A 15,788-nucleotide genomic window follows, 5' to 3' on the forward strand; every position below is an offset into this window, starting at 1 on the left:
TACTGCTTTAAGACATCAGGGTAACCCCTCTGAATTACCGATCTTGATAGATTCAGACGAAAGCTCATTTAACTATGAATATTAGGGAAATAATGAATGAAATGGTGGGTGAAAGTTTAAGGCGTTTCTTGTTGAATAAATGTTAATATATAAACAGTTTGTCTATGGCTAATAAGAATCTCTATTATGTCTCGTTAATGTCTCTTCAATCGTTATGTAGTTAAAAAACTATAATTAAAAATAAAATTGTAATTTAAGAAAATGAAATCGGATTATAAAAAGCAATTACCTAGTGTTGTTTCTAGTAGAGCAAAAGCCAATCAATTTTCATAAATCATAATCATAAAATATAACTATTGACCGCTAATTAGAATCTATTGATAACAGCTGAAGAAACCTATTATTATTATTTTAGTAATTTGATTTGAATGTATTGTGCCTCTAGTTAGGCAGAAATTCATTAATTAATAGCATTAATAGATTTATTTGACAGCAACGTAGAATGAAGCAAAATACAGTGCTCTACAACTTATGATATTTTCTAACTACAAGCGGTCCGCCCCGGCTTCGCCCGTGGTACACGATTACGTTTTCTCTCCATAAGAACCAGCCTCGTACTTCAAGGAATATTATAAAAAAAGAATTATGGAAATCGGTACAGCCGTTTTCGAGTTTTACGTCTACCAACACATTTTACTATTCATTTTTAAAGTGAAACTTTTATTACATCGTCTCAAACTTTTTGGTCTGTGTAGCGCATGTCGCGTGACGGTCGAACCGTACGATAATTATCGTACAAATACGATAATTTTGTGCCTAAGTTTCACTTTTACCGTGGTTTCATAAAACCACACAACATTTTTTTTATTATATTATAGATTATAAATATTTTTCCGAAAGCACAAGTAAATAAAAATATACTATGTAGTACCGAAAGGATGGCGTGGCACCTTCAATAATATTGTAATGATCTTCTTATTCTATATACAACTATATAAATTAACGAATGAGTATTATATTTATTAAAAATGCATATTTTCGTAACGCTAGTCTATGGGTAAATAGTAATTTATTAATTTGCTATCTTTACCATCAAGAATCTTCTAATGAAAGAAAATATTAGAAAAAGTAAGAAAACAAAACAACCAAATCAAGTTTTCTAATACCTCGGGTCAGCTAGTAATTTATAAGCTACAGAACTATTCCATTCACAGCATTTAACGTAGCTTTGGTTTCGAGAGCTTTCAGCATTATGAGCTGTTAAAAGCTTATCAGATATAAAAGCCAAGCCCAGTAGAAGTTGTTTTGTATTGGTTATATTAAAGATTCTAGTTTTCTAGAATATGCATTATTAATATTTTAAAGAAGAGAGATTTGTATGTAACGTATAAACATAAAAACAGCTGTATCGATTTCAATAAATCTTTTACTAGATGAAGATGAAATATTAGAAATTTTTATTTTATGGAGTAACATAGGTTGCTTTAATTTTTTTATAAAGTGTCTTCCTGGGTATAGATAACTCAAGAATCAGTGGGGCAAAACGTAAAATACTTAGTATCTTTTGAAAAAATATAACGTCTAAAAAGTGAACAACTACCAACTTAAATAACAAGAACATGAAAAAAATATTTCAGAGGTTGTAAGTACCTCTTTTTATGGTGTCTCTCGATGTTAGCAGAAGGGCTTCTACATCTTAACACGAAAAGTACATCTTAATATCGTTTAACTCTATCGTCGTCAGACTAAGCTTTTCTAATACAAAAAAGTCCAACAAAGCTCAACTCGTAACGGGCTGAAACTCATAATGTGCAAACTCAGAGATTCAACAAACATGGTGCTTATAATGCTCCCTCTTCACAATGGGCAGCGTTGGCCCAACAAATGATCATCGATGTTTGCCGCTATTACGGCGATTATGAATAAACATCTACAATGACGGCTGATCATAGACATATACTAACCACAAAACAATTTTAAACACAGTCTAACTTTAAACCAGAGATCTTTAATAGTTGTCTATGTGAAATACGAAAAAACCAGATTAAAGAGAACCCGCGCTTATAGTTAAGCCCTGTCTAAAGTTTTTTGTGGTAAGACAGCTAGGCTCTACACTATCGTGATTGCCTCTACTCGCCCAATGCTGTCCATTGTGAAAAGGGCCCATAAGTTACCCCACAGTCCTGCCGTTCCTGACTCCTGCACGTCAGTCGTGTCCCGGACACCATAGGGTGTGGTTGTGTTGTGTTATATTGGATTTCTATTTGTGAATGGTAAGAAATTTGTATTCAATGAATTGCTATTGAAATAAGGGTTTTATTGCGTACAGTATTGTGTTTGTGATATATTTTTATTGCTGAAATAATTGGTATTTTAGGTGTATAACTATGGAGGCAATTGAAAAGGGTTTGAATGTATGAAATGAAACAATTGACATAGAAGTTATGCTCTATATTCTGTTTTGTTCTCAATTATTTATTTTATTTCAGCTTTTTGAATAAGAGTTTATGAAGCGTTAGCCAAAGGTTCTATTCTCGGTAGAAGCATTGTATCGTATTTAGGCGCGTATAGCTACTTCTGATTGAAACAAATGATACAAATTCTCTTCACTAACAAGAGATTGGTACATTTAGTAGTGTAGTAAATATTTGTATGTAACTTGTTATATACTTTAAAGTTTTTATTTCACGAGACAAGTTTTATAATAGTGTCCAATATAACTATTGACTAGATTAGATAGAGATTAATGTGAATTATCGCTATTTATAAAGAGACTAGCTGCGCTCCGCGGATTCACCCGCGTGTCTCCACTCTTAGCTTAGCTTGATGATATTATATAGCTCTTGGTCTTAGCTTGATGATATTATATAGCCTTCCTCGATGAATGGGCTATCTAACACCGATAGAAATTTTCAAATCGGACCAGTAGTTCCTGAGATTAGTGCGTTCAAACAAACAAACTCTACAGCTTTATAATATTAGTATAGATATAAAAAAAATGTATAATAAAAGATATGTCTATGTTATTCGAATTAATATTTTCATAAAACTCTCTAGTTGGGTATGAAATATGAATGAGAGTTTATTTGCCTGTTTGCATACTCGTCAAGTGAATATGAATACAAAGCTCTTATATTAGTTTTATTTTAGTGTTTGCTATACTGTGATTAAGTCGTAAATCTAATAGACATATAAATGATCCTTAACGATATTTTCTTTTCCATTGTTCATATAAACGAGAAGATGTCTCATATTCGACTTACATATTAAACAAATTTTATCACGCTTGATTAAGTAGTTTCGCAGGTTAGAAGAAGGAAACATAGAACACTTGACTTTGAAAATATGTATAAGGCTTAAGGGCTAATGAAAGAGCGGATTTGAACTTTCATGTATTTCACATTACAGTAGGTATATGTCAAGTATGTAAGTTTTAACAAATAGAAGCTTTATTATATTTTTTACATATTGCAAAAATATGAATAAATAAAAAAGTATGGGTATGGGGAGCGGCTGTCGCGATAAATAGTAGTTGACGTGATCGAAGCCGCGGGCGCAAAGATAGTAGCAATATAAATTTTATACCAATTTTTATATTCGTTTGCTTTATCCCATATAACACATATACATATAATATACACATATTTATTCGTTCATTCATTCATAAAATATACACATATTTATTATTATATAGTATTACATATCTACAAGCCAAAAATTGTTATTTAATTTTATCACTCAGGGATATAAAAATTGTTAATAGCCTATCCTAAGTTACCTTTACAGAAAAGCATTAACAAAAACCGGTCAAGTCGTTTCAGAGGAGTTGATTTACAAACACACACAAAAAAAATATATACCTAATGGAGATCTTTGTAAGATATACTTATTTGCATTCGTAGGTACTTAAGATACTTGTATACATTCAGAATTAGAAATACCAATTAAAAATAGTTCGTAGAAAACCCCTACGCAAGAAAAACAAAGTCTAGCAACTAATTGGTTCTCTGAAATCGTTATTTTAGCATTAACACCTACATCTACACGAGTATTCTTTAGTAAATAAATATAATAAAATAAATTTAGTATATTATGCAGATTTTCATATAAAGATGCTATCCGCCCGCGGCTTCGCCCGCACAATCTAAGAAAATTCCTTTAGAAGTCAAAGGTACAGAAATTCCTTGAAATTAGATGTTTCTCCGTAGTGTAGCTTATATCTCTCTCAACACATCTTCAGACACGAAAATCATATCATAAAATCGCTCCGTTGCGAAGAAAGGACAAACAAACATTCGCAAGATATAATCAAAGATTACTACAAATTACAAATATAATTCATCTCTATATATTACTCTTATATTACTATTAAAAACACTCTACCTATCCTACAGCTAAACTCTATCCTATCCTACTGCTATAAGTACTTCATACTAATACATACTCTATTCCTTTCTGTCCTCTACCATACTAACATACATAATACAATAGTTTGTGAGATTGGATAGAAGTCTATCATGCAATAACGGCCGATCAAATTTTGATGAAACTTGCTATTTTTTATTAAGGTACTATGACCTCGTATTAGTATAAATTTAAAATCTAAAATATTCAAACATTATATTTAACTAGCGGTCCGCCCCGGCTTCGCCCGTGGTATATATTTTCTATCCATAAGAACCATCCTCGTACTTCAAGGAATATAATAATTTTTTTTAAATTAATTACTTTAATAAATCCATAAAGCCGAACTATTTAATAAAATCGTAATCCATTTTTCATGAAACAATGGGATGCATTTTCACGAAAAGCTCTCGTTTCAAAAGCTTTAATTAATATGAAATAAATTCTTTGAATATTTTATATCATAATAAGTTTTTTAATATTTTTTAGTTTTAAAAATAAAGTTATGATTATCTGTTTTTTTAATAGGTACTTATTTTGATTTTTCACTCCAGTATGGGGCAAATAAATTTTTCTACTAACCAGTTTTAAAAGGAACAATCGATGTTTATTATTCGTACTTCTCCTATACACTTATTCAATTTATAAATTATATCGTAAACTTTTTTCTAAGCTCACTTAGGTATACAATTTCTAAGAAACCTAATTGTAATTTTTTGGAAAATAAATAAGTACATATAATATTGAAGCAATTATTAAAAGTTAACATTGATAAGCTTCAATATCTCCCTCAAGACCATTTGAACGATAAGACCATTATAACTTTTCTAAATAGATCGAGAAATTCTAAAATTATAAAGGTGACCTAAAGGTCGTTGTCCCGACGTCATAATAATATTGATTTTAGCAAAGAACCTTATTAAAAGAATAATACAAACATTACATTTAAACATACAGAAATTTTACACGAAAGAAATCTTATTTTCGACTTATTTTCACCCTGGTTTTGCTCATGTTTAAAAGTCCCCCGTGTCCCCTAGTGAGGTAAGGGGCAGATGCATTATGCAGATATCTGTTCCACTGATCGATTTTCTTTACGGACAAGTAGATGAGCCTTCTGTGTCCTGCCAGACTGAGACATTTTTTTTTCTTCGTCTCCACCGGGAATCGAACTCAGGATCACATCTTGCTCGACTCTTGCTCATGTTTTAATGATATAAAGAAAATGTCAATTAGGACATTCTTTTATAATAATAATAATAATTCATTTATTTATTCAAGTGACCAGGACTCATTTTGTTAGAAACAATTATTATCTTAAAAATTATGTTAGTAAAAATAAAATTTATTATGACTGCTAGAAATGTACGGTGCTTTTGAATCTTTTTTTAAACTATTGTATACAGATAAGAAAAAATTAGGCCAAGATCTATTTATTCATCTAAGTTTTCTTCGTTTTCGTTTTTGAAAACATCATAGAATGTTTTTATCTATTTTTAGGGTTCCGTAGCCAAAATGGCAAAAACGGAACCCTTATAGTTTCGTCATGTCCGTCTGTCCGTCTGTCCGTCTGTCCGTCTGTCACAGCCGATTTACTCGGAAACTATAAGTACTACAGTGATGAAATTTGATGGGAATATGTGTTGTATGAACCGCTACAAAAATATGACACTAAATAGTAAAAAAAAGAATTGGGGGTGGGGCCCCCCATACATGTAACTGAGGGATGAAATTTTTTTTTTCGATGTACATACCCGTGTGGGGTATCAATGGAAAGGTCTTTTAAAATGATATAAAGTTTTCTAAAAAACATTTTTCTTAAAGTGAACGGTTTTTGAGATATCAGCTCTCAAAGTCGTAAAAAGTATGTCCCCCCCCCTCTATTTTTATAACTACGGGGTATAAAATTCTAAAAAAAATAGAGGTGATGCATGCTAATTAACTCTTTCAACGATTTTTGGTTTGATCAAAGTATCTCTTATAGTTTTTGAGATAGGTTGATTTAACTGTAATTTATTATATTTGCTGCTACGGAACCCTTTGTGCGCGAGCCCGACTCGCACTTGGCCGGTTTTATTTATTTATAACTTTAAGTGTTGTTACACTATTAAATGGATGTTTATCATAATACAATTTATGCAATATGTTTAGATTATTATCATATCTCTAAGTAGATAACCATTTTATAGCATAGCAAATGCATAAAAACTTGTTTTACCCATAAATATTATTTTCTTTCATAATATCAAGCAATATCAACAATTAATATATAAAGAGATTCACAGACAGACAATAAAATAAATAATTCTAGACTCAGCATTATTCTACAATAGCTTAGGTCACGTCTAGACAAGATGTGACCTAGAAGATATGCCTTGCTTAAAAGCAGCTTTGATATAAAACGTTCATATATTTTTTAAATCCTTTGAAATCTTCTTTTAACGAATAGCCTTTATGTAGGAAACATAACTTGTCATTGATAATCCATACTAATGTTATAAATGCGAAAGTAACTCTGACTGTCTTTCTGTTACTCAATCACGCCTAAACTACTGAACCAATTTGCATGAAATTTGGTATGGAGATATTTTGATACCCGAGAAAGGACATAGGCTACCTTTTATTGCAAAATATGTACCACGGGCGAAGCCGGGGCGGACCTCTAGTATCAAATAATACAAAAGAATACTTCACTTATAATATAATACTATAGTACAAGATCAGATGTATTAATATTGAATAAAACATTACTCCCTTTTTAGCGCAATCGGTTAACCTTACCAATATCTTCTCCATAGCGTGACTAAACACCACAATCCATTACCCATAGTATCGATCGTGATCTGAGCTATCTAATGGAGTGATTTCATTATGATTGGTTCGCTTATTCACTAGATAGAGGGTGTGGATATAGCGTTTTATATTAACGCTTTTAGTGTTTTTTTGTTTTATTAATCTTCTCTTTAATATAAAAATGAATCGCAAAATGTGTTGGTAAGCGCATAACTCGAGAACGGCTGAACCGATTTCGATAATTCTTTTTTTATTATATTCCTTGAAGTACGAGGATGGTTCTTATGTAGAGAAAACGTAAACATGTACCACGAGCGAAGCCGGGGCGGACCGCTAGTCTTATATATAAAAATGAATCGCAAAATGTGTTGGTAAGCGCATAACTCGAGAACGGCTGAACCGATTTCGATAATTCTTTTTTTATTATATTCCTTGAAGTACGAGGATGGTTCTTATGTAGAGAAAACGTAAACATGTACCACGGGCGAAGCCGGGGCGGACCGCTAGTATACTATAGAATTGGTTATGATATTAATGTATTTTTAAGGACGAAAGTTTGTAACTCGTTTATAGAGAAACAGTTGTTTTTCCGTGAGATTGGATATGTATAAAACTTACCATTTATTTCAATTTTCATTTAAAATTGTCTACGAGAAAATATTTAAGTAGGAAACTATATTCAGTTACAATTTCTCCAAATGGTTCCTCATAATCGCAAAAAGGCAAAAGTTATTTGAACCAGATTAAAATGCATCTAAATACACACATATAAGTATGCTAAATTTAAATCAAAACGATTCAGCAGTTTTATCGTACAACTAGCCGCTCCGCGCGGTTTCACCCCCGTGGCTCCTCTCCTGTTTGTCGTAGCGTGATGGTATATAGCCTATAGCCTTCCTCGATAAATGAGCTATCTAAAACCGAAAGAATTTTTCAAATCGGATTTTTCCCGAGATTACCGCGTTCAAACAAACAAACTCTTCAGCTTTATAATATTAGTGTAGATAGCAACAAACAACCATCTTCCAATCTTTCAATTTTCCATTCAAAGTTATTGTAAACAAACACATGAAAGTAACTATATGAGAGGTAAAGTAAATAAAACACATATTAAATTTCATCCTTTATTTTAAACCCATTCATTTTACAATCATAATTAATTAACATTTCATGTAAAAGCTAAATTTTAACATTCAAATTTTAAACTTGTGTATTTTACGTAAAGGCCTCTTATTATGGCTTAATTCCGTAGTACTTTTAAATTGAAAAGCGTCTAAATTTATGAATAAATTATATGCGCGGCCATTTTCTTTCATTTGAACATATAGCTATATACATACTTAATATTTTATAGCTGAAGAGTGTGTTTGTTGTTTGTTGGAACGCGCTTATCTCAGGAACTACTGGTCTGATTAGAAAAATTCTTTTGGTGTTAGATAGCCCATTTATCGAGGAAGGCTATAGGCTATATATCATCACGCTAAGACCAACAGGAGCGGAGCACTGCGGGTAAAACCGCGGCGCACAGCTAGTTTTTTATACACACGAACTTTGGCTTGTAATAAATAGGACATATAGATATGAGTTGTCAACCTGAAGTGTGACGATATGAAATAAACAATGAAACACCGGTTTTCTGTCTGCCAATACAAACACCTACAAACACAATAACATTCTATATACTTACATACTCATGTATTTTTAAACCAAAGATCACATTTCTTGTTTAGGGGTGAGAAAGGCGTATTATGTATCGTTTTTTTATGTTGAAGTAGTCGGCGATCATCTATTGTTTTTAAGTACAAAAAAAACATAACCACATAATTTAAATCACCGTTTTCTTTTAATTCGTGTAAAAGGTGTCGACCAAAACAGCTACCTGTAAACAAAATTTGGGCTAATTATAGTCTTGCACGAAATAATTTAAACAAAGCGTATTCACAATAATAAGGCTACATAATATTATTAATATACAGTATACACTGTTAGTAAATGACTCCAAAATTAATAACGTCATTATAAGAGGTCACATAATAAAGTGGTAGCAGCCTATTAATAAGTTTAACCCAGTGTCAGTCTGTTATAATTTAAAAATTAAGCAGTAGCATATTTATTAAGCAGTAAAATAGACTTATAAATTATACATTTAACCAAATATTCTGTTCCTTTTATAAAACCACTAGCGGTCCGCCCCGGCTTCGCCGGTGGTACATATTTCGCAGTAAAGGTAGCCTATGTTCTTTCTCAGGGTCTTAAGATTATCTGTACCAAATTTCATCAAAATCGGTCCAGTAGTTTATGAGCCTTTTCATTACAATCAAACAAACAAAGTTTTCCTGTTTATAATATTAGTGTAGATAAATTTAAGTTCATTGACAAGCACCTTTTCTAAAATAAGATGACACACTAAAAGATAACCTATTTTCCTACAAAAGAGTACTAGAAACAAAATATCTTATTCAGCATACACTGGAATATCTAATACAGCGTGGCATTGCTCATAAAATGTGAATGAACATGGCTTTTATGAATTTGTATCACGAGCTACGATGCAAATATATTTGAGCATAAATGTTTTCTAGGCTCGCTCGGCGTTCTTTTTATTATACTTTATGTACTGGTTTTGTATTACACTAGTAGAAGTCTTTGGATATGTTTTAAAAGGTGTATCTACTTTAAATATGCATACTATTTTTAGTAACATATGTTTGGTTATTTGTCTCTCTTTCACATCTCTACAGAGCGAATTTATTGTATTATTTTTGTGCCTATGGGCACAAATATATTATATATAGGAGACTACAGAATATAGGCTACTTTTTCCTGCGATGTAAGATCTTTGACAAAAGGGGCAAAACCGACGGTAACAGATAGTTAATTATAACTCAGAAAAACAAAGGAGAAATAAAAAGCTTGACTCCCTTCTATTCGTAATTTTTGGGTACACCATAAAAAGCAATAATAAATAAGTATACAGGAAACAACAGTTTTCCCATTGGTGAAATAAAAATATCTGACGCAAACGCGTGTATCTAAAGCTGCCATTCACTCTCATTCTTTTGTGCGACCGTAACGCGTCGGAAACTTCGTGAATGTGCGTCTTAATGCTTTTGTTTCTTAATCGAACACGTTTGAACAGTCAATTCAGTGGAGGAAAAACTGGATGAAAAGGAAACATTGACTTCTTTTTCTAAATAATAATAGTATGTTATGTGCGTAATGTTGAGATTCGATAGGTCATATTTTTCCTGATTACTAAAACAAGAACATAGCTATGTAAAATAAAAAATAATAGATAATCAATGTACTTTCATTATTTGCCTCTTATGTTTTTGTTTATGTGTTTTATGAGGATTGTAGATGAATAGAAAATAATAATATATTGTAATGTAATTGTAATGAATTTCAAATACCATTTTCTAACTACTTGTACAATGTACAATTGTCAAGTAGGAACGTTTTATAATATGTTTGAAATATGCAAAAAAAGGAGCATCAATGTTTACAAAAAAATGTTATTAGATACGACAAGGCGACGTCAAATTCATACAATATAAAATAACTTATTCATCAAAGCATATTGTTGTCTCAAGTACATATTTTGATCAACAAATACCATCACGCGTTGAGCCAAAAGACATATATTTATCAACGCCAAATCTTTCGTAGTCGCCCGAAAACCTTCCAGATAGAGATCAGACATTTGATCCCATTGATATATTTTCTAGATTTATGAATTGGGATGAAAACTGACAAATAAGAAGTTTTGTTGAATAAATTAATGCTTTAGTTTGAGTTCGATTTTAGTCATACTTAACATTGATAACATGAAAATGGTTTGAGTGAAATAAATCAAGTTAAATATAAAATATCCAGATGGCAAAATATTTCAGGCTGTCTCAAAATTTTAAATGTAAACGCTACGAGCTGAGAAACAGATTTTTAAGAAGTTCGTTTGAAAAAAAAATCTATAATATATTTTGGGGTAGTATATCGATTTGGTGATAAATAATTTTAAAGTACACATCATAAAAATTCAATATATTATATTATATCGTTCAAAACCTCTTTTCTTGTATGTCCTTTACCCACTCGTCGTCTCGTCGCCTTACTCCATGACGTGACGGTATAACCATGATTCGACCTTGAAATTTACTCTCAACGCGCCGAAAAAGTTTATCTGTAAAATACGATGAATAACAGTTCTTCTTCATATATATGTATAAAAGTCCTTCACTCCCTTTAAAAAGTTAAAAACACACGATTCTAATACAAATACATTTCATTTATAACAGAATAGTAAAATAAGTAGAGTACATACAAATAGTTTCAATAGTCACTCGCAACACTTTTGTTATGAAACTTCGTACTTTAAATTGTTGAAGCTCGATCGATACGTCTGGTCTGAGCTTTTTTGTGGATGCTGTTTAGTACAGTTAGTATTATAAGTACAAATCAATTATTTATACATTTAAATCTTTTTTTATTCACAATACGTAGCCACGGTGTAAGCGCAATTTTGTTTTGTAATGAATTACACACACACAGGATCAGCATTACATATAAATTTTACGATCGCAAAAGCTTCAAGACAACTTTAGGTTTAACAGCGCTTTAATGATTACACTAATTGTTGTTAACTGATATTTTTTAAGTTCATTAATAGTTCTAGTTATTCAGTTTACTGTTTGATCTATAAATTGTCGAGTTAATATTATAAAGCTGTTAGCTGAAGAGTTTGTTTGTTTGAACGCGCTAATCTCAGGAACTACTGGTTCGATTTGAAGAATTATTTCGGTATTAGATAGCCCATTTAACGAGGAAGGCTGTAAGGCTATGTATCATCACGCTAAGACCAAGAGGAGCGGAGCAATGCGGGTAAAACCGCAGGGCACAGCGATTGACAAATATATCCAAATAAGATCACTACTATTATCTCTAAAATAAAACATCCCGGGAAAAACCCACATGTTAGGGAACTAAAAACTTCGACAACACGTTACATCTATCAACCCGCACTTGGCTAGCGTGATGGATTATAACGATGACTCTCTATCTCAATCCATTCAACCTTTTTATTTACTAGCCTTATTATTTACATTTATTTTTACATACACCTCTTTTACACTATTCCCATCACCACATAATGTATAACAAAGTCGCTTTTAACTGTCTGTCTCTCTCTGCTTAGATCTTTAAAACTACTCAATAGATTTTAATACGTATCTTTTAAAAGATAGAGCGGTTATTGAGGAAGATTTAAGTATATAATTTGTTTAGTTTTAAACATAGCGGGCACCGCCTTCGAGCGGAATTCTAGTATCCGCTTGAAAACTAACATGTTGTTAGGCCGCCTGTCCATCTGCAAGAAAACTTCCGCAAGAAATGTCCGACAGTCTGTCTGACAGCAGCTTGCAAGTCCAATTCCGCGTTTCCACCTGCAAGTAGACTTGCAAGTTGCTGTCAGACAGACTGTCGGACATTTCTTGAGGAAGTTTTCTTGCAGATGGACAGGCGGCCTTATGGAACTAAAAACTATGTCAAAACTGACAATATGTAGCACACTACATCAGACTACATCTATCAAATTGTAATTGGCTAGGGTGATGAAATATAACGACTCTAGTTGTTCTAATCCATATATTTTAATTGAATTTGCCAGCATTATTTACATCTATACATACTCTTTTACACTTTTCCGATACAAGAAACACACGTTTACGGCATATAAATAAAACATAACCATACATAAGATCGTAAACTCGATTTGACAGCTTTCGAGGGCTTATTTATGTCTCGAACTGAAACTATAAATGTATCGAAGTGCTGACGTCATCTCTATTTACTTAGAAATCTGACTAATACAAATTTATGCGTATAATTTGCTTTGAACACAATGTTTCCAGTATAGTTAGACCTTTTATTGTATGGAGTAGGCTTGCTATGATAGGCCAAGTGGTATCGGTCATTTTAATAGTGTTAGCTAATTGAAAAGAATTAGTGGTGTTTCGTGTCTTAAATTATGATAAGTACTTTGTAAATTAATAGTTTCTGTTCGTACTCAAGCTAGAAATATTACAGAATTATAGAATTATATCTTAAATTTATATCGGTATAAATAAAGGACTTTTCAATGTTTTTAGTTTATAAATAGGCGTAAAATACACAACAACAATAATAGGTGAAAATGTTTTTTAAAATTAAAATAAAAATACCCGCAGGGTCAAGCACATTCCACTCTTTGAAGCCCTATAAATTGTATGCTTATAGAATAGTATATTTATTAAGTATATATTACTAGCTTACCGCCCGCGGCTTCGCCCGCTTCGACTTAAATCTAATAAATTATATACTAAAACCTTCCTCTTGAATCACTCTATCTATTAAAAAAACCGCATCAAAATCTGTTGCGTAGTTTGAAAGATTTAAGCATACAAAGGGACATAGGGACAGAGAAAGTGACTTTGTTTTATACTATGTAGTGTTTATAAACAGTATATTTATATATTTACTATAATTAATATAGTAGAGAGTAGTTATGCAAATAAAATACAGAACTGCTGTCTGTATTTTATTTCTATTACCTCTCTATTACCACTCGTTTTTATACAAAAAACTTACCCTTGTTTTTATGAAAATAAATTAATGTTATAATTATGAAAATAAATACCTTAAAATTACGACCACTTTGGAGATATTTATATTCGAAATTTTATCCGGAAAATATTAAATTTCATAGTGTCATGTTTCCTATAAATAAAGTAAATAAAACAAAATATGTAATACCAAAATTCAACACGTATAACATACTTTGAACTTAAATATTAAGGTGAAAATAAAGTTCAAACAGGGGTCAAGCCTCTAAGGAGCCGTCATGTTAAAATTTTATTCGATTGAGGGGAGCTTTACGAGATTCATATAGAGGTTCTTTTTAATTTTAATGTAACCTACATACTCTTAATTTTCTTGAGACTTCATTTTTATTATATTTTTGACGTTTAAGAAGTAAATGAGTTTGAAATTTCAATATTATTAATCGGTGTTTTTCTCATAGTTTATAGTATCATTACTACCACTAGCTTACGACCCGCGGCTTCGCCCGCTTTGTCTGAATCCTAATAAATTATATACTTTAAAACTACTTATAGTCATATAACTACTTATAGTTATAGCAATCACATACGCATAATATAGCAATGTAATTTATTTTGCAATATTACATGCGATTTCCATATCCGTAGGATTATAATGGGCTTAATGGAAAATCATGGCCGCCTTCACACAGCAATTGTGGCCTGAAACTGTATTTAATAGTTAATAATAATAGAGGTTTTATTGTACATACATACATATAATATAATAAAGTAGAACAGGAAACTAAATACAAAGAATACACACATATTACAAGTACCTAACGAAAGAAACAACACAACAATATGAAAAGCGCTACATATCTTTCTGGCAACAAAAGATTGATGAGGTTAATAAGTAACATTTAAGATTGAATGACTAATTGCGCCTCGTGGCTTTATCTGCGGACAAACAATTTGACAAGGACAACCCTTTACAACTGCAACTTATATTGGTAGCTTACAGCTATATATTTTCATTCAGCCATGAAAGCGTAACAAACAGATAGATATTTAGATACTACATATATTATGTATATGGCAATGTAATCTGACGTCACCTATTTTCAAATAGCCCATAACAAAGAGTCATGTTTAATTTAAAATGTAAAACTAAATGGCGTGTCGGAAGGTCGTAATAAATAGTGTTCGTACTCTGTTTGATCGATAATGTACAGAGAGACTAGGCTTCCAAGGCCTTAGTGTCTGTGTGAAATAGGATGCCTAGGCCACCTGTTGAATTTGGCAATAGTAAGTATCTTGGGTTTCGAGTTTGAAGACCCTTAGTTCTAAGAAATAGGAATATCTTTAGTAAAACTATAAAGATACTAGATTTCCGCTCGCGGCTTCGCCCGCGTTTTCAAAGGAAAACCCGCATAGTTCCCGTTCCCGTGGGATTTCCGGGATAAAACCTATCCTATGTGTTAATCCAAGTTACCCTCTATATGTGTGCTAAATTTCATTGTAATCGGTTCAGTAGTTTTTACATGAAAGAGTAACAAACATCCATACATCCATACATCCTTACAAACTTTCGCCTTATAGTATTAAGATTAAGATATAAAGAGCTTTTAACACGATTTTAGCTACACCGCATGTTTGTATGCAACCGACTTTAGACTCGATTTTAACTTTAAACAGACAGATTAATTAATTCAAACTTTGTAAATTTATTAAGGATAGGTGACAATATAATAATTTTACGAGTTTATCGTATTGAAACGTGTTTTTTAGTTTTTTTTATAACTATAGGTATTAATTATAAGAGCGGAGCATACATTTTGCGAGTGGAGACGAAGTAAACAGCTAGTAAGAACTATTTTAATACTGAAGAAACATAAATAAAATTAAATATTGATTTATATTGGGTGTTACGTTCCTTTATAACTAAGAAACAAGACAAATTGAATCTTAAGCTCTATCTACCTGATAACTTGATCAAATGAACTAAATATAGAAATA

At 31.6% G+C, this 15,788-nt stretch overlaps 1 protein-coding gene across 1 annotated transcript in view; it reads left to right on the forward strand.

Annotated features, from left to right (window-relative positions):
- Positions 1–2,216: 2,216 nt before the first annotated feature.
- Positions 2,217–15,788, forward strand: part of igl (IQ calmodulin-binding domain containing protein igloo) — a 115,158-nt gene continuing 101,586 nt past the window's right edge. Inside the window, exon 1 of the mRNA XM_090117134.1 lies at positions 2,217–2,273. The gene's annotated coding sequence lies outside the window, so the exon portion shown is untranslated. The remainder of the gene's footprint in view (positions 2,274–15,788) is intronic.

The sequence above is a fragment of the Colias eurytheme genome, chromosome 27 (genome assembly GCF_061535395.1).
Source record: "Colias eurytheme isolate Ceu_HAF_F1 chromosome 27, ilColEury1 Martin Lab GWU primary, whole genome shotgun sequence".
Classification (NCBI taxonomy): domain Eukaryota; kingdom Metazoa; phylum Arthropoda; class Insecta; order Lepidoptera; family Pieridae; genus Colias; species Colias eurytheme.